General features: G+C 36.3%; 1 pseudogene; it reads left to right on the forward strand.

Moving 5' to 3' along the window:
- Nucleotides 1-3,740: 3,740 nt before the first annotated feature.
- Nucleotides 3,741-4,334, forward strand: LOC141499036 (coatomer subunit zeta-2 pseudogene; annotated as a pseudogene).
- The last annotated feature ends 18,424 nt before the right edge of the window (nucleotides 4,335-22,758 follow it).

A 22,758-nucleotide genomic window follows, 5' to 3' on the forward strand; every position in this document is an offset into this window, starting at 1 on the left:
TTGTTTCTATTATTCTTTCCATTTATCAAATGTATGTAGTCATAGTATATATTGTTTACTTTGTTCTATTTATTTCACTTTGCATTAATACTTCACATTTTTTTTTCTTTTCGGTTTTTGCAAGGCAGTGGGGTTAAGTGGCTTGCCCAAGACCACACAGCTAGGTAATTATTAAGTGTCTGAGGCCAGATTAATACTTCACATTTTTTCAAGCTTTTCTGTATTTGTCATAATTTTCTTTTTTTAAAAGTAAGTTTCCGTTACATTCATGTATCAAAATGTGTTTGATGAGCATATACTTTATTTTCAATTCTTTGCTAACCAAAAAATGTTTACATAGTATGATTTAGCCCTTCACCTACTCTACTCTGTATACTCTCTAGCCCCTCAGTGTCCATCCTAAAAATGTGGTCTGACCAGGGCATGGTGCTTTGGGACTATCATCTCTCTAGTGATGAATATTATGCTTCTTTTAATAAAACCTGAGATTGTATGACCAATCATATTGCCCTATGGAGTACTATTGTTTGAACTTTTAGACTTCAAAGGTCCCAAACCTTTTTCAGATAAATACTTAGTCATGTTGCCCTCTAGGTGTCATTTCTCCCTGCCAAATCAATGCTTTAAAAAATTTTTTTTTCTATGAATTTAGAAGTCACCAACAAAAGTTAAAATTAAAAAGTCAAAATGCTTTTTTGTATTATCAACAAGCAAAAATCACAGTGGGATCTTGTATTCTCTAAACCTTTCAGTCAGTTGAGAAATAGCAAAGATGTGTCATTGCTGAATATTTCTTGCAAAAGCCTTTACTAATGGTATCTTCATCAAGAAAGTCTTCAAATAATGTGTAATTAGTTGTTTGTTCTATTCTTTATATTTATCATTTTAATTTGATTTTTCTAAATTTTGTTTAACATTATAACCTGCTAAAATACTTTTTTATTCTGTTCATTTAATATATTAACTTTCTCTTCCATCTTAAAGGTAGAATGGATAGATTGCCAGTCCTGGAGTTAGGAAAACTGATCTTCCTGAGTTCAAATCTGGCCTCAAATCTATCTAGCTGTGTGACCCTGAGTGAATCACTTAACACAATTTGCCCTAGTTTCCTCATTTGTAAAATGAAATAGAGAAGAAAAAGGGCAATATTTTTGCCAATAAAACCCCAAAATAGTGTCACAAAGAGTCAAACAGAACTGAAAACAACTTAATAACAACTCCCTGTTTAATAATCATAAAAGTCACATTTGCTACTTATTTATTCTAGTCATTTAAAGATGTTTAATATCTCAGCAACAAAGATAGTTCCCTAGGGATAATACAATTAGACTTCTCCTCAAAAGTTCACATCAATCCATAAATTATGATACATGGGTTCTTGTCATTGAATCACTTAAATTTGCCTAACCAAATTACTCTTTTAACTGGTCTTTGTCTTGTACAGGTGGATTGTAGGAGAATTGGCTCTCAGATATTTGTTGAAATTTAGTTTTCTCCTGATCTACAAATCTGATAATCTTTTTAAAAAATGGAAATAAGATTAGACTGACATAATTATGCAATAGTAAATAAACTTTGTTATCACTTTCTGAAATATTCACATATATATATATATATATATATATATATTATATATTTTTTTTTTTTGCAAGGCAAATTGGGTTAAATGGCTTGCTCAAGGCCACACAGCTAGGTAATTATTAAGTGTCTGAGGCCGGATTTGAACTCAAGTCCTCCTGACTCCAGGGCCGGTGCTCTATCCACTTTGCCACCTAGCTGCCCTACATATATAATTTTGATAGCACATTCTAGAATTTTGCCCCAAATAAAATTTAAGCTTCATTGCCCTTTAGTTTGTTGACTACTTTCTTCTCTTCTTTTGAAAACAAGGACCATAGATTCCCTTCTCCAATATATGGAGAATTCCAATTCATCACAATTTCTCCAAGATCATTGAGAAGGCCCTGAAGGACATTTTCTAGTTCTTTCTGCATATGTTCATAGAGTTTCTATGGATCTGAATTCAAAGGAGTAAAAAAAATTTTCCCCCCTAATCACATATAAACAGATATATGTTTATCTATATGTATATGATATTTGAGGATATAGATGTGTGCATATCTATATAATATATCTCTAAATATCAAATATATGTTATATGTAATCATGTACATACATGTTTCTGCTCCCCAATCTAAGACAGTTCTTTCAATAGGCATGTAGTTTCCTTAATCTTCTGTCTTCTGAGTTTGTGAAAAGTTTTTAAATGTTTCCTGTATGTCTTTTTTTTTTTTTGAGCTGAAGTAGCTTTTTAATGGGTTTTTGTTTGTTTGTTTCCAGGTATCTATTCTTTTTTTTTTTTAGTTTTAGTTTTCAAAAATCATTTTTTGTAAGCTTTTCTAAGTTTTCAAGTTTTCTACCTCCTTCCTTTCTCATTCCCCTCTCCTTGGAGTCAGGAGGACCTGATTGGCCTCAGGCATTTAATAATTGCCTGGCTATGTGACCTTGGGCAAGTCACTCTTAACCCCGATGCCTTAAATAAATAAAGTTTAAAAAGTTTAAGTTTAAGTTAAAAAAAAAAGAAAATAGTATCCTTTGGTCTACATTCAGACTCCATAGTTCCACATCTCTAGATGTGGATGGTATTTTCTATCACAAGTCCTTTGGAGTTGTATTTGATCATTATACTGTGAGAACAACAAGTCTATCATAGTTGAACATCATTCAATTTTTTTTATTTATCTGATTACATGTTCTGGAAATTTTTTAATATTCATCTACTTGCATATTTGTGTTACACATTTTTCCACCACCCTCTCTACCCTTCAACAGTGAACAACCTGATAAAAGTTTTGCATGTACATTTGTGCCTAACGTGTCTACATATAAATCATTTTATATATGAGGAATTAGGATTAAGGAAAAAGAAAGAAAACCATGGGATAGGAAAGGAGAAACATAAGCACAGTTTTTAAAAAAATGAAAATGGTATCCTTTCAGATTCTGTGGAGTTTTGGGGGTGGGTTCTTTGTTTTTGTTTTTTCCTTCTGAATGTGGATGACCTTATATCCAGAGCAAGTCTCTCAGGGTCATGTTAGTTCTCTGAACTGCTGAGAGGAGCTGCATCCATCATAGTTGATCAATTCATAATGTTGTTAATAGGAATGATCTCTTGGCTCTGCTCAACATCAGTTCCTGTAATGCTTTCCATGCCTCTCTAGAGTCCCGACCATTCACAGTTTCTTCTGGAACAATAGTACTCCATAATATTCATATACTGTAACTTGTTCAGTCATTCCCAATTGATAGATATCTTCTCAATTTACATTCTTTGCCCCATAAAAAGAGCTGCAAATCTTTTCTAAAGTCCAGCCACTCATGATTTTTTTTTTTTTAGGATTTTTGCAAGGCAATGGGGTTAAGTGGCTTGCCCAAAGTCACACAGCTAGGAAATTATTAAGTGTCTGAGGTTGGATTTGAACTCAGGTCCTCCTTACTCCAGGGCCAGTGCTGTATCTACTTTGCCACCTAGCTGCCCCCCAAATTTATATTTTTAAAAAAAAAATTTAACCAATATTCACCTGGACCAAAATTTATCTTTTTTTTTTTTTCAAAAAAAGGGAAGAGAGTACAGTTCATATAAGATCTTGTCACTTTATATATGCCCTTTTAAAAACTCAATTTGGAGGCTGTCAGTCAGGAGCTGAGCTGAGCAGAGTGCAGTGGCTGGAGGCCTGGCCATGTCCTCACCCAGGGGAGGGGCCATTGTGTATATGTGGGGGGTGGGACCGAGCCCCTGGGGCTACAGGTTGCAGGAACCATCTCTCTACAGTATCAAAGCACTTTACATCCTGGATAAAGATAGACTTTGGCTTCTGGCCTAGTACTACAATGATACACATTTCCCTCCAAAAAGCAGCAAAAGGCCTTTGAGAAAAATGTCTTCAACACGACTAATAGGACTGACAGCGAAATTGCCTTTTTGGGGGGGCATGACTATCGTCTACAAGAGCAGCATTGACCTTTTCCTGTATGTGGTGGGCTCATCTCAGGAGAATGAGCTGATGCTCATGTCAGTCCTCACTTGCCTGTTTGATTCCCTGAACCATATGCTACAGAGGAACATAGAGAAATGCTCCTTGGTGGAGAACATGGAAAGAGCCTTCCTGGTAGTGGATGAGATCGTGAATGACAGTGTAATTCTGGAGAATGATCCCTAGCAAATGATCCAGAAAGTGAACTTCTGGGTGGATGATAGTGGCCTGTCTAAGCAGAGTATGACTCAGGTTCTACAGTCTGCCAAGGAGCAAATTAAGTGGTCTTTACTAAAGTGAAAACCATAGGAGCCAGACCCGTCTGTCTGCCCTATGGACCATTTCCTCAGTTCTGTAATATGCTGAGGACTAAGAGAGACAAGAGGTCCCTCCTTTTGCCCTTCCCAGGCCTCCTCCTAATACTAAAGCAGAATCCTGAGTTCTTAAGCCTTTGATGCATTGATCATAGGGGAACCTATGATTTAAGTGATAAAAGTCTCAGAGCTAAAAGGAACTTTGGTTATTTTCAATATCCAAGCACACAAATATGCATTCCCTCTGCAGTATTCTGAAGTGGACAACCTACTACACTTGTGACTTCCAGTGATAGGGAATTCATTACTTCCCAGCAGCTCATTTCATTTTTACACAATGGTCAGGGTGGTATTCAGTCATTCCTTCCTCTGTCTTTTCCCCCAGGCAACCAAATGAGCTGCCTCCTTAATGGTGGAATCTTGGGACCTGAGATCAAGTCATTGAGGACTACAATAAAAGAACCTTTGTCACAGGAAAAAAAAAAAACTCAATTTGGGCATTATCCCCTTTATCCTTCATTAAAATTGCTTCATTTGGGTTTTTGGTTTTTTTATTCTTAAAATCTTTCCATTCCTGGGACAGCTAGGTGGTTGAGTGGAGAGAGCACTGGCCCTGGAGTCAGGAGGACCTGAGTTCAAATTTGGCCTCAGACACTTAATAATTACCTAGCTTTGGGGGAAATTGTGAAGTGAGCAAAATTTGTATTCAGTGACCCCCAGGTTCCTGTTATGTGGCCATTTCCCCTGTTTAGGGATCTTATTTCTCTTGCACCTCCCATCACCCCAGCTGTCCAGTGTACTTCATTCTACCTTCTCATCTATTCTCAAACCCCAAATTTCTGCTTAGCTGTGGTAATTCATAGGATGATAGATTTAGAGCTGGAAAGGATGTTAGAGATCACTTAGTTCAGTGCTCCTATTTTAAAGTTAAGGAAACTGAGGCCCAAAGATGGGAAGTCATTTATGTGGAGTCATATTTACTTCAGTGGATTCATGTTAACAGCCTTGTGACTACTCTCTTCATTTCCTTCACTGATATAGGCAGAAACTCACCTATATCTTTTCATCCATACAGTATTTGTCAATCAATTAAGCAACCAGCATTTATTAAGCTCTTACTGTGTATTGTGCTAGGTTCTGGGAACACAAAGACAAAAAGTTTAACTCTTCTTGTCCTCATGGAGATTATATTCTATTCTTATCTATGCTTTCCCAAAGACCTTTCATAGAATATCTATCCAAATATGCTAGAATTCTTTCAGTTCTTTTACATTTCATGGATATCCTAGTAACCTGACTTTTCCATCTGTTAAACCTGACTGTGGGGTGACTAGGTGGCGAAGTGGATAGAACAATGGCCCTGGAGTCAGGAGGACCTGAGTTCAAATCCAACCTCAGACACTTAATAATTACCTACCTGTGTAGTCTTGGGCAAGCCACTTAACCCCAATGGCTTGCAAAAAAGAAAAAAAAAACCTGTTACTATAAATTCATTTCATTCCCTGATCATGCATTTCTTAGTTGATATTTCTTAGGAAAGAGAGCAAAGAGAGAGTAAAACCTGGATCAAAAACCTGGATCAAATCCCAACTCTGACTCATATTGACTGTATGACTCTGGGCAGATTGCAACCTCTAATTGCTCCAGCTAATGTTCTAAGATTTTAGTTTGTAGAAAAGATGCTGATGAGATTGGGTAGAGAGAATGTTTTCATCTAGGTGTTGCCTATACACATGAAATAAGAAGTTCAGTTTTTCTTCTAGTCCTTGTGAAACCTTATGTCATCATCACTGGAAATACACTGAAGTCCATTATGCATTCTCCACATTGTCCTCTGGGTCACATGAATTTGATTCTTCAGAGACTGATGTTCTAGGATTTACAATTATATAGCACTTCTTGGGAAAGATTATTGTTAAAAAAGATAGGTCTTACTGTCACAGAGCAGTTGGGAATAACTGAAAGCATTGACCAGTTTTTCAAAGGTAGCTTATTTCTCCAATTCAGTTCTGGGTCCAGTTAATTTTTCATTTGTGGTGTCTGATGGAGACATATGCTTTGATTTACCTTCCAACTGTCTAAACAATAGACATTTTTCATTTACTTTTTTTTATTGTGTAGATTAGATTATTAATTGAATCTCTTTTGAATTCAATTTAGTTGTTAAATCATTTAGCTAATTCTTCCAGTGACTTGTTTCATCAATCCCCTTTTCTCTGCCCACAAAACCCCACTCTAATTCAGGCTCTTATCACTACTTAATTAGATTATTTCAGTAGCCTCCTACTTGGACTCCTCTCCTGAACTCCTTGCCAATCCATTCCTCCAAATTGATAGTCTTTTTTTTTTAGGATTTTTTTTGGCAAGGCAATGGGGTTAAGTGACTTGCCCAAGGCCACACAGTTAGGTAATTATTAAGTATCTGAGGTCAGGTTTGAACTCAGGTACTCCTGATTCCAGGACCAGTGCTCTATCCACTGTGCCACCTAGCCACTTCCAAATTGATAGTCTTAAAGCACTAATCTGATCTGACCACTCTCATTCTCAAGAAAATCTAGTGGTTCCCTCTTGTCCTAAGGGTGAAATATCAATTCTTCCTTTGGACATTTAAAACCTTTTACAATTAGACTATAATCAGTCTTTCTAGGTTCATTACATAATATTCTCCTTCCCCAGCCTTTGTCTGTTATCTTTTCTTCTCACCATCTCTTCTCAGAATCTTGAGCATCTTCCTAAGATGAGCTTCTATTACCTCTGATGTAAAGCCTTTCCTAATGCCCTTAGCTGCTCCTGTCTCCCTCACCTTGAATTATCTTGTTTTTACTTTGCAATCTATCTTGTATATATTTATGTAACAGATTTGTACATACTTAGATCACTTAAGATTGAGGTATCCATGTGAGAAGGATGTTTCTGTGAGACTATATTCTGCATTTCCCTAGCAGGCTTTTCCCATTAGCTGCATAGCTGAAACAGATTATAACTTCAAAAAAAATATACCAGGAAGTTTATATATGGTAGGTACATAAACTGAAACCCAATGAAGTCAAGTAGATTATACAATATCACAATATGCATGCTCAAGTATCATGTTTAATTATCTGCATATAACTTTAAAAAACAAAATAGAAAGAATATTGATGCTGAGATAGCACTTTTAAGTATTTAATCCCCACTCCAACTCTCTTACTCAGCATGATAGGGAATACCACTCTGATACAGGTTGGGAACTTGTTGTTCTTCATAAGACAGAATGTAAAGAAGGAACTGAGAGTGACTCAGTCTTATGACCTCAAGTCATTGGACAATGATCTCAGGAATCATGTGTTGTATGGTCGTTTAGAAAAAGTTTTATTGATATGTTGCTTTTACATTCTAAACATTTACAGATTACTCCCTCTTCATGAGAGGTTTCTGTAACAAAGCAAAACATTCAAGAAAACTTTTTTTTTTACAGTGGCCTCATCTGAAAACACATGTAACATTTCATATTTTGAATGAACACCCCTCCCCCATCTCTCTATTTAAAAAAAAAGAGAAATTAATTTTCTTTCCTTTGTCTCTCCACACCACTGGGAAAAAAAGAAAACAAATTCCTGGTAATAAAATATGCAAAGTTAAGTGAAAAAATTTCCTTCAATGATTACATATGTGTATTTATATATGTATATGTCTATGCCTCATTCTACTCCCTGAATCCATGAATTCTCTATCATGGCTAGCATGTTCATCATCAGCCCTCTGTAATCATCAATGCATTAATTGCATTGATCAGAGTTCATACAGCTCTCAAAGTTGTTTGTTTTTATATTATAAATGGTTTTCTTGGTTTTGCTCATTTCATTCTTCACTAGTTCATAAAAGTCCTTGAAAAATTAAAAAGATTAATTATTTTTCAGATATTGGTGTTTTTTTTAAACAGTGTTACAAATCATTCTTCTGGTTCTGCTTGCTTCACTTTGCATCAATTTATGTATGTCTTTCCAAATCACTCTGAAATCTAGTTCTTCATTTCTTACAGAATTTCCATCACTTTGAAGACATCACTTTGGGGGTATACAAAGAGCACTGGATCTTCAATGAGAGAATTTTATTTGAATCCCAAGCAACTACTAATGGGATCCTGAACAAGTCACTTAACTTTTTTGCCCCTCAGTTTCCTTATTTTATTAAATGAATGAACTAGATGAACTCTAAGGTACTTTCCAGCTCTAGATCCTTTGATATTCATAACTAACAGTTACCCTTTAAGGTTTGAAAATCACTTTACATTTCTGGTCTCATTTGAGACTCACACTCACATGTTGTGGTAAGAAATGCAGGTATTAGCACCTCATATGAATTCTTTGGGGTAAGATGTGTCAGTTACAGGTATTACAATCTAGGTATTATTATCCCTATGAAGTGGGAGTGAGTTGGAGTCAATTAGCAGACTCCTAATCACTTGCTCCCCTTCCTGTTTGCAGGAACTTAAAGAGCAGGATAGTGAGGTGTTAGGTCTTAACTCAAAAACTGAAGATGTATCTATACTTTGTTATTCTTTTTTCTGGGGTATTAAGAAGCTTTTTAGTCAAGTTTGAGGGAATTAGACTATGTCTACTCATTGGTTAGTCATTTTTTCAGTCATGTCTAATTTGTCCTGACCCCATTGCGGGTTTTCTTGGCAAAGTTACTGGAATATTTTGCAATTGCCTGCTCCAATTCATTTTACAAATAAGTAAGTAAGGCAAACATGGTTAAGTGACTTACCCAGGGTCTCACAGCTAGTGAGTGTCTGAAGCTGGATTTGAACTTGGGAAAATAAGGGTTCCTGACTCCAGACCTAGTCCGCTATGAACTATGGTTCCCCTAGCTGTCCCATGTTTCTAGTGGCTCTTTAAAAAAGCAAGATACTGGGGTGGCTAGGTGGTGCAGTGGATAGAGCACCGGTCCTGGAAACAGGAGTACCTGGGTTCAAATCCAATCTCAGACACTTAATAATTACCTAGCTGTGTTTCCTTGGACAAGCCACTTAACCCCATTTGCTTTGCAAAAACCTTAAAAAAAAAAGCAAGATACAGTATCAAGTGAGTAGTAAAGACCACCGGGAACAACATTAAGGAGTTAGCTCTGATCTTTGGGAGTTGAGCTGAATTGTGATTTGCCCATTAGAGATTCTACACCAAGTTGGAACAGCAATAGGAGAAGGGTGAGGGTATCAAGGTCAAAGGTATAAGTTTCCTAGGTCATGGCTGTTTCCTCCATGTTCACCTTTCTACTAGTATGCTCTATGGATCAGTTTGCTTTTCCTACTGATGGTTTGCAATTGATAGATCCTGCACCTCACTTTTATGGGGGAATGTTTATAGCCCCTAATCTTTCTGTTACATTCCAGTAAGTTTCTCTGCTTTATGCTAACTTGGTTGACTGACTTCTAAAGGTAAGTATACAAATGAGAGACTCATGAAATGTGGTTTTTGGCATATAGAGCCTAGGACAGAAGAGTATCATGAAATTGGGATACTTAGGAAATTCAAGAAAATTGAGGTTCCAAGAGTTTTAAGCTCTAACTCAGTTTTCCCTATCTTAATGATAGCACTGTGCTAGTCATCAGCTCAAATTTTGAAGCATGAACTGCTTTACATGATTTGAATTATTAGGGCAGTCTTCTAAAAGAAACAATGAGAAATTAAGTTGAAATTTGTTTGTCAGACTTCCATTTTAATTTAATTTTAGAAACATGGACACCTAGAAAATATCCTGACCTTTTTTCATAATAAATCTTTTCCTTTCAGAATGTATGCTGGACCTTTGAGACCAAACCTCCCAGTCTTCGATGATTTTCATATCTGGATGAACAGTTCACAAAACAGGAAGTATGTATTTTGCACGAACTGAACTCTACAACCTCCAAGATCCTCCTTTGTATCTACATCCTCATTTAGGGTGAACTCAAAGTTCAGAAGGTCAGGCAGAAAATAGTCCATCAGCAGTGGTCACTCTGCTCATGTACCATGTACACTGATAATAGCTTTGGAATTCACTTCTTCACCTGCCCCTGTTCTTTGTTTGTTGCTGAAAACTGCACCAGAGTTTTGTAAAGTGTGTAGGTCATTAGACAGGCTTCCTTTTTGGTGTAAATTCTTTTTATTTTTTGTCATCTCAAAACAGGGTATGCTGGAACCTGTTCCAACTGACTCTTGAAAGCATACAACTAAATTTTCAGTGTGAACGGCAAATCACGGCTTTTTTTCACTTTTTTTGTTGATTATCTAGACTTAAGAAAGTGATGGAGAAAACATTAATGATGCAGATTAATTATGCATTGTGTAAATATTTTTTCAATAGATTAGGTTGTAAAATTTTTTTTCAGTATAACTTTGCCTCAAATTCCTTCTGGAAGCAGATGGAAGTCAAAATTCTAAATATTAAAAAAGAAAAACCAAAAAAAACTGAATGATTACTGGTATCATGTGCCCTTTGATTTACTCTTTATAATAAAGTCGGGGTTTTTTTCCTTCAAAATAAGGGCCCCACTTATCCTTGCAGATTTGTTTATCTCTTTGTTCACTGACTCTTTAGGGACAGTCAACTAGTGTGGACAGGAACCAGATACCTGTGTACTAAAACAATAATAAACAATGGCAACACCATCAGACTTTATGTTGTCTTCAAGGTTTGTTAAGCATTTTTTATACCTTTTCTTATTTGATTTTCTCATTAAAGTCTCAATAAGAGAATAGGGAAGAACCAGAAGATGTATTTATTTATATAAAATCAAATGAGTGGGAAATGTAGTACCGCTTTGCACTACTGTCATTGCATTCACACAACATAGATTGGATCCTCCAAACAGTCAGCTGGTGTATCAGGTTCTAAGGTATTCTTTGGTTTTCTCTGTTAAACCATAGCTCATAAGCCCTGGCCATTGAGCTTTCCTTTAACAGTGAGTAGATATGATTAGCTCAAAGCAAAGGCATTTATTTATTAAGATAGCATAAACATAAAATATTACTCCCATAAAACTAGGGAACACCCTCCAACAATTCTTCATGGGAAGAATTGATAGATATCAACTAAGAGTATAATGATGATGTGAATCATAAGTAGGAGACTCATGTGGTTCAGGCAAGTGAAGCCTCCAATAATCCAGGGCTTAACTTCCTTTCTCTGCTCATGGAATCTTCTCTTTGCTTCCCTCCAATATGATCATCTCTGCTAAGTTGATTATCTGGACTCCCAAGGTCTGTTTCTTTCCATAGTTCTACTCTTGATGGATAGAAATAGCTTCCTCTTGAGTCTATAGCTAGTTTCTTTTTTGTGGTTGGAAATTCCATTCCTTGAAACTCCTTGCACCTTGACTCATTGTGTATGTGTTTAGTGTGTATGCTTGCTCTTTGATGGATGTAGAGTCTCTTACTGGTCAATTAGCTTTGCCATGATTGATGGTGGTGGTAGTGGTAGGGAATGAAGAATAATTCCCTCCTTCTTTGAAATAATATTTCCCTTTCAGAAGTCCTGGTTTTCCCTTTACTATGGGCTCTTCTTTGAATTGGACTCAGAGCTGATGAACTCAACTTTGTGAGAGACCTCAAGGGCCAAGGTGAATTTTTATCCTGGCAGTGATTCAAATCTGAATATGGTACCCCCTCCCACCACTCTATAAACTCCAGTGGCTTCTTATTGCCCCCAGGAACAAATACAAAATGCTCTGTCATTTAAAATTTTTCATGACCTAACTCCCTTTGCTTTTCCAGTCTTCTTATACTTTATCCCTCACCCACACACTTTTCAATGACAATGGCCTCCTGGCAGTTCTATAAATAGTTCTGAGCATTTTCTCTATTTCCCATGCCTGGAATACTTTCCCTTCTAGAGCTGGACTACTGACCTTCCAACTTCCTTTAAATCCCAACTAAAATCCTACCTTCTACAGGAAACCTCCCCAATCCCTCTTAATTCCAGTGACTTCTCTCTGTTACTTATTTCTTATTTTTCCTGAATCTATCTATCATCTATCTATCTATCATCTATCTATCTATCTATCTATCTATCTATCTATCTATCTATCTATCTATCTATCTAGCTTGCTTTGTGTTTTTTTGGACATTCTGGGTCCCCCAATTAGTTTGTAAGTTCCTTGAGGGCATTTGTCCTTTTTGATTCCCCTGAACTTGGCACAATGGCTAGTACCTAATATGCATTTAAACCTTTATTGATTAATTGGTTGAAGTAAGAGAAAGGTATTTACACTTCATAAAGGGATTCAGAGTACTTTGATAAGACAATACCACTGGCCTGTGGTTGTTCCCTATGAATGGGAGAATGAGTTGGTTTGGATAAAACTTCTCTTGGAAGAATTTTTGGTCAAGATGGATTTATCAGCTGTGAAAATCCAGTCAATAAATGTGAGTAAAAGATAGTAATAGGGGCTGATATTTAGTTAATACTTTATGATGGGCAAAACATTTCTATATAGATTTTCATTGGTTTTACAAGAATCCTGTAAAATAGCTGACCTATTTTATGATTATCCCCATTATTTATGTGTGTGTGTGTGTGTGTGTGTGTGTGTGTATAAACATATATGCATGTAAGTATATATACATTTATGAAGAAACAGGGAATTAGGGAGACTGAGTTAAGTAGACCAGGGCTATACAGTTATTAAACAAATTAGGTAAGATTTGGACCCAGATTTTCAGAACTCTAAACCCACATTCTGTCTATTCTAAACCCTGTACCCCTTCCATCATTCTCTACCCTGGGACTTAAATTCAGACTTGAAATTTTTTCTAAGTTTCTGAAATTGAAATTCCCTATTAATTTCAGAAGGAATGGTTAGGAATAATTTTAAAGTAACACCTCTGAAAACTCAGTTTTTTTAAGAAGAAGAACACATTGTCTAAAGAAGATTCAGGGTTTGTATGGCAAATTACCACAGATAAAGTGGTCCCTGAGAAACCCAGGGCTTTTAATTACTCTTATTTAGAAACCTTTAAAAGTTGCTCTTACAACACTAACCTCATTCATAAGCTCCTTTCTAAAGAGTATCCAAAAGAAAAACCCTAAATTACAGAGTTTAGCTTTCTGAACCAATTTCAGAAGCTATTCTGCTTCAATAGGGACCCTGCTGTCACTGTTTGATTCCCACTGCTTCCAAAGACTAGGCTTTTGGGACCAAGGTATATATAAATTGCCAAGACTGGGCCACAGCTGAAATGAGAATAAAGGAAGCTGGCACTGGTTCATCTCAGGAGTGTGAACCCCCATGACCAGGGATTATTCTAACTTTCTCCTTCTATTTGCTGACAAATAAATGTCCACATAATCATTCTTCTCATCTTCTGACATTTTAGGAAGTAAAATTTAGAGGAATATTCAGAGTTTCTTCCTGTAAAATAGGAATTATACTAGTACTAAATACTCTTTATTACTAAGGAAATATGTTCAGTTTCCTGATACAGTTCATTGTTTGTGGAAAGCTGCCAATAGCTACAATAGAGTAAAGCTAATTTGCATAGTTGATGTGGAGCAAAGAGTGGTTGAAGTGAAGTTAGATGTTCTGGGCTCAGGTCCCAGAAGTTATGCCATTTATTATGTCACTTTGGGTAAGTCACCTAACTTCTCTAGACTTCAGTTTCCCCATATGTAAAATGAGAGGGTTGGATAAGGTAATATCTAATACCTCTTTAACCTTGAAATCTGTGCTCCTATTATAGTCTTGGGAAGGAGGTTATTAAATCAAGCATGGCTTCATCAAGAACAGATCATTCTAGACTATTTCATTTTATTTTTTAGGCTTTTTTTTTTTGCAAGGCAATGGGGTTAAATGGCTTGCCCAAGGCCACAGTTAGGTAATTATTAAGTGTCTGAGGTCAGATTTGAACTCAGGTACTCCTGACTGCAGGGCTGGTGCTCTATCCACTGCACCAACCTAGCCGCCCCCTATTTTATTTTATTTTGGCAGGGTGTCTTGATAAATAAATCAAGGCGATGTCAGAGATTTTGTAAACCTGGATTTCAACAAGACATTTGTCATGGTATCTGATAGATGGAGGGATGAGGGTTAGCTGATGGCAGAGTAAATGGGCTTTGGAACTAAGTGACTGATAAAACTTGAATCAAGTAATAAGTCAACTCAGTATGAAAGAAGCTTTCTAGTGGAATGACCCAGTGATCTACTTAATGAGATACCATAGGTAAAGTGCTTTTCAAACCTCAAAATATGATATAAATATTAGTCATTATCATTATTACTCAATTTTATAACTTCAAGTCAACTAGTTTATAAACATTTATTAAACTACTACTACACATACTATGCTTAATATTGGCATTGGAGATACAAAAAAAAAGGCAAAAAAATGTCCCCACTATCAAGGAACTCACAGTTTAATGGGAGGGAAAAACCATGTGCAAACAAGATATATACAGGATAAACTAGAGATAATCACAGAGAGAAAAATGTAAAAAGTAATAAAGACTGGGAAAATTTCTTGCAGAAAGTGGGGTTTTTATTCATTTAATTTTTTTTGTAAGTGACTTGCCCAAGGTCTCACACAACTAGGTAATTATTAAGTGTCTGAGTCTGGATTTGAATTCAGGTCCTCTTGACTCCAGGGCTAGTGCTTTATCCACTGCACCACCTAGCAGCCTACCTTGGGGTTTTTATTGAAATTTAAAAGTAGCTCAGGGAAGCCAAGACTGGGAGGAAGAGGACTCCAGGCTCTGGGAACAACCAGAAAAAAATGCATGTATTTGGAGATGGAATGTTCAAGAAAGAACAAAGAGGCTATTGGATCTCAATGTACATAGAAAGAGTAAGACATAGGAAACCTCAAACTATCAGAAAGACTCATATTACTAAGGTTTAAAATATCATAGAGAGGGTTTTATATTTGATCTCAGGGGTAATGGAGAGCCACTGCAGTTTATTGATTGGGAAGGGCATGTGACATGGTCAGATGATATGAATTTAGGAAGATCACTTTGATAATTGTATGGAGGATGTAATGGAGGAGATAAGGAGACTGTTTAGTGATTAGAGACAAAGTCCTTTGTGTCCTTCTCCTTAGATAAGCCATTTTAATCAGGGACAGGATGAAATGATGCTTATCATATTTAGAGATGATATGAACTGGGACATAAAGATTACACAGTAAATAACCAACTAAGGATCTAAAAATCTTTGTCAAATAATCCTTGTCAGAATAATAGTCCATACTAATAAAATTTGAGATACAAATATAAAGACTTACACATGGATTAAAAAAAATCAATGGAACAGTTGCTGAAGAGAGTGTGGATAGATAATAGCTCAGTTAAAAACATTTGGGGATCTTAGTGGACTGGAAGCTAAACTGTGAATTTATGCTAATGTAATAGTGACCCAAAATCAGGGAGGTGATAATGCCATTATGGGACAACTAGGGGACACAGTGGATAGAGTGTAAGTCCTGGAGTCATAAGGATCTGAGTTCAAATTCAGCCTCAGATACTTCCTAGCTCTCTTGCAGAATCATCTGAGTCCAGGGACCAGATATGAATCAGGACAAATGGAGATGGCTCTGGATGCCAGGCAATCAGGGTTAAGTGACTTATCCAGGGTCACACAGCTAGTAAGTATCAAGTGTCTGGGCTGGATTTGAACTCTGGTCCTCCTGACCAGTGCTCTATCCACTGTGCCACCTGGTTATAGATTAGTTGAAGGATTATCATGTGAAAGAAGCATTATGCTTGTTGTGCTTTGGCTCAGAGGGCAGAACTAAGATAGAATGGGTACCAAGTTGCAGAAATGTAGATTTTATGAATATATAACAAAAAAGTTTTCAATAATTAGAGTTCTCCCAAATTGGAATGGGGTGCCTTGGGAGACAGGAAAAACTTCTTATTGGAAGTTTTTTTAAAATTTTTTTTTTAATTAAAGATATTATTTGAGTTTTACAATCCCCCCCATCTTACACCCTCCCCCCCCCCCCCCCACGGAAAGCAATCTATCAGTCTTTACTTTGTTTCCATGGTATACATTGATCCAAATTGAGTGTGATGAGAGAGAAATCAAGAAATCATATCCTTAAGGAAGAGACAAAAACTCTAAGAGGTAACAAGATCAATAAGATAATCTGTTTTTTCCCCCCTAAATTAAAGGGAATAATCCTTGAACTTTGTTCAAACTCCACATCTCCTTATCTGGATACAGATGACATTCTCCTTTTGCAGACAGCCCCAAATTGTCCCTGATTGTTGCACTGATGGAATGAGCCAGTCCTTCAAGGTTGATCATCACCCCCATGTTGCTGTTAGGGTGTACAGTGTTTTTCTGGTTCTGCTCATCTCACTCAGCATCAGTTCATGCAAATCCCTCCAGGATTCCCTGAAATCCTGTCCCTCCTGGTTTATAATAGAACAATAGTTTTCCATGACATACATATACCACAGTTTGCTAAGCCATTCCCCAACTGAAGGACATTTACTTGAATTCCAATCCTTTACCACTACAAACAGGGCTGCTATAAATATTTTGGGGGGCGGCTAGGTGGTGCAGTGAATAGAGCACCAGCCTTGGAGTCAGGAGTACTTGGGTTCAAATCCGACCTTGGACACTTAGTAATTACCTAGCCATGTGGCCTTGGGCAAATCACTTAACCCCATTGCCTTGAAAAATCTAAAAAAAACCCCCTAAATAAATAAATATAAATATTTTTGTACAAGTGATGTTTTTACCCTTTTTCATCATCTCTTCAGGGTATAGACCCAGTAGTGTTATTGCTGGATCAAAGGGTATGCATATTTTTGTTGCCCTTTGGGTGTAGTTCCAAATTTCTCTCCAGAAAGGTTGGATGAGTTCACAGCTCTAATAGTGTCCCAGATTTCCCACAATCCTTCCAACAATGAACATTATCCTTTCTGGTCATATTGGCCAGTCTGAGAGGTGTGAGGTGGTACCTCAGAGAAGCTTTAATTTGTATTTCTCTAATACTTAGAGCAATTTGTCATATAGCTATGGATTGCTTTGATCTCCTCATCTGTAAATTGCCTTTACATATCCTTTGACCATTTGTCAATTGGGGAATGGCTTTTTGTTTTAAAAATATGATTCAGTTCTCTGTATATTTTAGAAATGAGTCCTTTGTCAGAATCATTAGTTGTAAAGATTGTTTCCCAATTTACTACATTTCTTTTGATCTTGGTTACAGTGGTTTTATCTGTGCAAAAGCTTTTTAATTTAATGTAATCAAAATCATCTAGTTGGTTTTTGGTAATGTTCTCCAACTCTTCCTTAGTCATAAACTGCTCCCCTTTCCATAGATCTGACAGGTAAACTAGTCCTTGATCTTCTAATTTGCTTATAGTATTGTTTTTTATGTCTATGTCCTGTAACCATTTGGATCTTATCTTGGTAAAGGGTGTTAGGTGTTGGTCTAATCTAAGTTTCTTCCATACTAACTTCCGATTTTCCCAGCAGTTTTTAATCAAAGAGAGAGTTTTTATCCCAATAGCTGGACTCTTTGGGTTTATCAAACAGCAGATTACTCCTGCTTTTGCACTAGTCTATTCCACTGGTCCACCACTCTCCAATACCAAACAGTTTTGATGACTGATGGTTTATAATATAATCTTAGATCAGGTAGGGCTAAGCCCCCTTCCTTTGCACCTTTTTTCATTAAGTTCCTGTAAATTCTTGACTTTTTATTTCTCCATATGAATTTACTTATAATTTTTTCTAACTCATTAAAGTAATTTTTTGGAATTTTGATTGGTAGGGCACTAAACAGGTAGTTTAGTTTTGGTAGAATTGTCATTTTTATTATATTAGCTCTACCTATCCATGAGCAGTTGATATTTGCCCAGTTATTTAAATCTGATTTAATTTGTGTGAGAAGTGTTTTATCATTGGAAGTTTTCAAGCAAAGACTGAGTGACTACTTATTGGGGACGTAAATAGAATTCATTTTTCCATATGGATTGCTTCTAAAATTTTATTTTATTTTTTAATAAATATACATGTATTATCCTTCCATTCTACATGTTTTAATGGAGGAAAAAGAAAAACAAAAAGCCTGTAAAAAATGCATAGTCAAGCATAACAAATTCTAGTATTGTCTGTATCTCCAAATATATGTCTCATTCTCCATCCTGAATATAACACGTCTCTGTCAAGAGGGGGATAGCAGTATTTTACAATCTGATCATTTCATTGACCAAAGTTCTTGAGTCTACCAAAGTTGTTTGTCTTTACCACGCTGCATATATTGTTCTCTTATTCTGGTCACTTCACCCTCTATGATTGCAAAGAAGTCTTTACAGGTTTCCCCTGCTTTATCATCATCAATAATAATCTTGAGTGTTTACTATGTTCAAAAGAATGTTCAGAATGGACAAAACTTTTTATTAAGGTCAAGGAACTTAGATAGTAAAACTTAGTAAAACTAGACTACCTTGCAATTCATCTTTCTGAAATTTTTTGGGGGTATTGTGAGATGTCTTTGACTGTAATGATGGAGGTTCTTGCTTTCTGAATGATGGACTCAGTGTGATGTGACTAGGGATTTATTACTGAGGAGGAATATGGAAGAGCAAAGAGACCAAGGTTTCTATTCCAAGACAATCACCACCAAATCAACCAAAACCATTGCCTTCCCAATTTTGTCTAACATTGATCCTTGGTATTGCACCCTGATATTTAAAGCAGAAGAGGATCTGCTTATTGAACCCAAATCCTACTAGGTAGTAAGGCTCTTTTCCCCTTGGAAATATGAACATTTCAGCCTTGTGTAACTCCTAGGGACTTTTCTCAATTGGTGATGGTGAAGATGAAATTCAACCCTTTCCTGAAAAGGAAACTCCCATGACAACTAAAGTATATCCTTTGTTTGACGCCCTCCACTGAGAGCCCACTCCCCCTCAAGGAAGCCCATTACACTTTTGGAAAATTATTTGTTAGGAAAATTTTCTTCACAGCCACCTGAAATCTGAATCTCTCAAAGTCTGAAAGCTTCCAAGCCCATTCTCAGTTCAAGATATACTAGGAACTGGGGTGGCTAGGTAGCGCAGTGGATAGAGTACAAGCCCTGGAGTCAGGAGGACCTGAGTTCAAATCAAGCCTCAGAGACTTAATAATTGCCTAGCTGTGTGACCTTGGGCAAGTCACTTAACTGGATTACCTTGCATAAACAAACAAAAAATGATATACTATGAACTGAAATCACTAACAAGAAAAATATTAAAATCATAATACATGTACACATGTAGATTTTATGATTATCTCCCTGCCTCCATAAAAGGATTACCTGTTATTCAAAAAATAACCATTTAAATTTAAAAAACTATTTTAGGTACCTACTATGAATAAGGCAAACTATGATTGAAGTACAACATTAATATTCATGTAAAAGGGGTCCTTGACATTTTTTTGGATTCTCCTTAGAAATATGAATTTGACTAGGCATCTTTAGGTCTGGAAACATACTGATAAGGCACATATGTGTATGTGTGTGTGTGTGTGGGGGGGGTCACAGAACCTATTTTGGACTTACAAAATGTTCTTCTTTACCTGATCCTTTTGCTGTGCCTGCAGATTCCTGACTCCTCCTGAGACTATCTCCCCTTTTCCCAGATGTAGTTGGACCTGTAGAACATCACATTTCACATGTTGTAAGCCTGTAAGAGGCTTGGAAGTACGGGGTTCTTTCTATGTTAGTAATTATCCGATAAGGAAATATATCTAACTGCTATCTCTGCTTCTGTATCCTGCTTGCTCACATACCCCCCCCCCCCACCCCGCAATACTATAAAAAACCTTGTTCTCTGGACACTAGGGGCTATTCAATTTGAGGGAAAATGTAACTCCACATAGATAATAAATCTCCAAAACTTATCAAATCTGGGTCTCCGTCTTGCTCTTTGGGTTTAGCATGATAATTATATAATAGTGGCCATGGAAGTACCATTTAGTATTCTTAAGTACAGAGACATTTAGGTGGAGCAATAAAGTACTATGTCAGGAAGACCCAAGTTCAGACTTAAGCTTATTGGTTAAGTTCACACTAACTGTGTGAACTGAGCAAGACATTTAACTTCTGTCCACCTCAATTTTCTTAATTATAAAATCAGAATAATAATAATGGCACTTATTAACCTTGTCCTGAATATCAACTGAGAAATTTGTATCATACTTAGTATACTACCCAGCAAATAGTAGGTATTTGTTAACTTCCCTTCTATTGTAAAGTTCTTTCAATCACTAGAGGAAGGAAGCTAATGTAGCTAGAGATAGCTGAAGTGATTGATTAATACCTGTGACTGAAGCCCCTGATTCCAAAGCCATTCTACCTACTGCTTACTTTAGTCTTATCTGAACTGTTCACCTTTAGTGTATTAAGAAGTACCTGAGTTCTGCTTATATTAGAACTATGCCTTGTAAGAGGACCAAACTTTTAATGATTAACTCAATATAAAACAACCCAACTCTCCTAATATAATATATATTACAGAATTGCTTTGCTGCGTAGGCTGCAGTTATCTACTCAGCTTCAATTCTCCATACCAGGTCAAAATGGAGATCCAGGAAGATAATGTCTTGAATCTTTCTTATGTGACTCAATATAGACTATTAGTAAATCCCAGTGTTATGTCAACAAAGTATGAAAAATTATTTCTGTTCCTTGAAATTCCCATTCTGATGATCATACTTCCTTGGTGATTGAGAGGCAGCAAGATGACAGGAAGGGTGCCCAACCATGATATGTCTCTCTTTTGTGTATATGCACAGTAAATTCTAGAATTTCTTTCCTATCATATTAAATAATAAATACTGCCAGACATACTGAAGTTGTTTAAAATTTGAAGGACAGAAAAAATATTAGGATCTCCTGGAATAGTGGATAAAGAGCATGCAAGAGAGTGAGGATATTAAGCCTCAGCTTTGACACATATATTGACTATTGTTAATATAATAATTACTATAAGTTTTCTTAAACTTTTTTCCTGGGCAAAGGTTGATGTTTTTCTTAAGCTATTGTATAAATGGAATGTGTCCTCTTTAAGATTTGGTAAGGAAACCTTGTCCTGCCCTCTTTAATCTCTTTAAAATTTGAAAAGAAAATCTTGCTTGGCCCTACTAAAATCCAGTCCTTTAGACTTCAAAAACAAGTACTTAAACTCAAAAAAAAGAAAGTTACCTCCCTCAAGGAAAATACCTTAGTGAAAGTGTTTCTCCAAGATCAAAAAATATAATTAGTCTCCAGTTAAGTTTAAGGTTTCATCTACTTTTGTTATGTATATTCTGTTCTCCTCCCTTGTTACTGTTTAAATTTTCTGATCTCACTCAATTTGGTGAGATCTTTCTGAGATGGTCTCCATTATCTAATGGTGCTGGACAAGTTCAGAGAAATAAAACTGTCTATTTTTCTTTATTGTTGTTATGTTTTTTTACACTATTTTAAGGTTTTAATTTTAGGTAAACACTATATGGCCTTGGGCAAGTCATTTAACCTCTCAGAGTTCTAGGTAGTTCTCCAAAACTGTTTCAAAGATGCAGAACTGGTTTGGAAGAAATGAGAGTTTTCTTGCCTGAAGAATTCTGTAAACAGTAACAGTGAAATCATAGGTCCAGTTCAAATCTCATTGTTCTTATTTTCCTTATGTAATGACTGTTATTATTCTGTATTGATACTACTGGACAGGTAGACTGATCTTCCTGTGTTCAAATCTGGCCTCAGACACTTATTAGTTAAATGACCCTGGGCAAGTCACTTAATTCTGTTTGGCTCAGTTTCCTCATCTGTAAAATGAAAGGAAATGACAAGTTACTTCAGGATCTTTACCAAGAAAAATAGGGTCATGGAGAGTTAGACACAACTTAAATAACTGAACAATAACAAATTGATTTTTATCAATTTTCTGTCAAAGACTTTTCAAAATGATTAGTAGAATGGGAGCTAGACCCAGAGGGTCTAAATTGAGTGAAGGATGGCAGATTCAGAAATCCAAACCTAAATGAGTTCAGGTTTTGGAGCTGGCAAAGTACACATGAGGCTGTTTGTATACATATTCTGTGCCTCCCAGACAGGGCTCTGGTCAAGCCTTGTGATTCTGGAGAGTAGCTCATTAGCTGAACAATGAAAAACATTCATCCCCTAATTGCCTGCCTTGGAAATCTGTTATACTAATACATATACTATTGCTCTTACAACAATGGATTAGGGAAGAAATAAAATTCAAGTAATTTACTGCTTACTAATTGGGTGAGCTTCTGCTAGCCATTTAAACTTTTTTTGTCTCAGGCTCTAACCACTAATGTCTTTTCCAGATTTAAATGGATGCTCACAGGGCCTTCCTCTGATAATTCCCTTCAAACTCAAGATGTCCACAATGACTTTATAACCTGTCCTCTCTATTTCTACTAGTAGCATTAATTCTTCCGTCTT

The sequence above is a fragment of the Macrotis lagotis genome, chromosome X (genome assembly GCF_037893015.1).
Source record: "Macrotis lagotis isolate mMagLag1 chromosome X, bilby.v1.9.chrom.fasta, whole genome shotgun sequence".
Lineage (NCBI taxonomy): Eukaryota > Metazoa > Chordata > Mammalia > Peramelemorphia > Peramelidae > Macrotis > Macrotis lagotis.